Source organism: Lucilia cuprina, chromosome 6, assembly GCF_022045245.1.
Source record: "Lucilia cuprina isolate Lc7/37 chromosome 6, ASM2204524v1, whole genome shotgun sequence".
NCBI classification, from domain to species: Eukaryota; Metazoa; Arthropoda; class Insecta; order Diptera; family Calliphoridae; genus Lucilia; species Lucilia cuprina.
In genome coordinates, this window is record NC_060954.1 from 52,052,559 (window position 1) to 52,055,078 (window position 2,520).

Genomic DNA, 2,520 nt, shown 5'->3' on the forward strand with positions numbered 1-2,520 from the left:
CATTTGTATTGTTAAATTAAATTCATTTAAATAAAGGAAATGTCATATGGCATTTCACACTTAAATTCAATATTTGTTTATTTATGTGTGAAACATGAAAGTGGTTCACCAGATACATGAGTTAATTTCTGTGGTTTATTGGTGTTACACACATACTATGACAAATTATACTTACATACTAACACCAACATAAATTTGTGTAAACTATCCACAAAAACACAATGACATTGATACATACATATACAATTGCATTTAAAAAAAATTATTTTGTTGCACATACAACTTTGGGGGTTTGGGACCTTTCTCACCCATATTTTCTATCTTTCTACTTCAAGTCGTTATCGTTTACTATGTCATTTCATATGTAATTAGAGAAATTTTGTATTTGATTTTTAACTTAAAGCTAACTAATTATTGTTTGGCACCATTAAATCATGTGGAATTGATGTTCAACATTTGATTGAGTGATTTGTCACTTTTGCTTTGGTTTTATGAAAATTTTTCTCTTCACTGCAGTTGTAAGTAGAACATAGAAATCAATAGTAATTACCACACAGCAATTATCTTAATGTATTTTTTTAATATATATATATATATATTTTTAAGAGATTCTTAGAATTGTAATGAAAATATAGCAGATATCACGTAAATTAAATTTTTCTTTAAAATTTGTATACAAAATATGAAATTGTAAAAAACTAATTACCTATTTTTTCCAATTTTGAACAAAGAAAGCATAAATTTTATGTTTTTAGCAAGAAAATGTCTGTAATTAATAACAAATTACGTCTAATATCATTTTTGTGAACTTAAACTATTAGCGCTGTAAAGATCCCCTCTAAAACAGCCATTAAACAAAAACTGTTCATTACTTTAGTTTCATACCTTATAGAAGAAGCTATTGTTCATAAAAATGAAACATAAATTCCATTTATAAAAGTGCTTAATGTAGGATTTATACCAAAAGGAATTTTTAATAAATATGTGTAGAGCTATTGTCTATAAGAAACAGGCGAAAAGTTTGCCCAGATGGGGTCGAAATATTTTTAAATACATACACATATGTGTGGCAAAATTAGCGCAGATAACTGATTTTTAATACCCTACAAAGTCGTAGTTGTAAGTAAGGTGTAAAGTGCTTAAAATGTTGTTAGATGCAAATATTTAATTTGAAAAAGGAAAGAACACCGAATCTAACGAAGGTCAGTAAGATGAAGATCAATAAGCAAAGGTCACTAAGGCAAAGAGCACTCGAAAAATGATTACCTAGAAAACGATCACTAAGGCAAAGGTCACTGAGACACAGATTAGTAAGACAAAGTTCTCTAAGACAAAGATCACCAGGGCAATGATTGCTAAGACAAAGAACACCAGGTCAATGATCGCAAAGACAACGATCATTAAGGCAAAGAACACTATAGATCATTAAGACAAAGATCACGAATACAAGAATCACTAAGACCAAATAGCTAAGACATAGATTATTGATACAAAGAGCATTAGGGCAATGAAAGAGGCAAAGAGGAAGAAATCTAAAACAAAGTTAATTATGGCGAAGATCAGTAGCAATGAAGATCACTAGTTAGTTGTTAAGTAAGATAGTTAGTGAGTTAGTTAGTTATTTAGTTTGTTAGATAGTTAGTCAGTTAGTTAGCTAGTAAGTTATTTAGTTAGTTGGCTAGCTAGTTAGCTAGTTAGTTATTTAGTTAGTTAGTTAGTTATTTAGTTAGTTAGTTAGTTAGTTAGTTAGTTAGTTAGTTAGTTAGTTAGTTAGTTAGTTAGTTAGTTCGTTAGTTAGTTAGTTATTTAGTTAGTTATTTTGTTAGTTAGTTAATTAGTTACTTATTTCCTTCAACATTGCATTGACTGAAAACAACATTTTTATTTAGAAAATTGTAAATAACTTTGTTAAGAAGCATCATAATTTCATTAAAATAGGGGTATTTTTGCTCTTTTATGCGTCTTTTATGTGTTGTAACCAAAACTGTTTTATACTTTCTTGTATGGTTGTAAATAAATGCGGTACATAGAATACTCTCACACATGTGCATGCATTTTAAAATTTTATACCCGTATCTGTATGTACTTGTGTCGAACTTATACAATTTCGAACAAAACATAGCAAAATAGTGAAAATGAATGCATTTGAATCTCTGCTATACGTGTGCGGTATACGAATAATATGCTTCACTTGATTTATGAATTTAAAATCATTTCGTTATTGCTGTTACAGCCAATGGCATCAGAACCACCCCTTCGCTATCAGCGTCTTAAACCATTCAACCATAACTGCAACTAGCTGATCCTATAAATATTACAAATAGAAGGATAGAAAGCAGTTAAACTGAAAAATTTTATTAAAGATTTTAAATTTGTCAACAATTTCACTAATTTTAATGTAGAAATAAAAAAAGAGAGTAGATATTGGAAATTGTATGGGAAGAATGGGTTAAAATTGATATTTTTTTGGAATTCTTACTCGGGTTTATACTTTGCACATTTGATTATATGAAAAGTTAT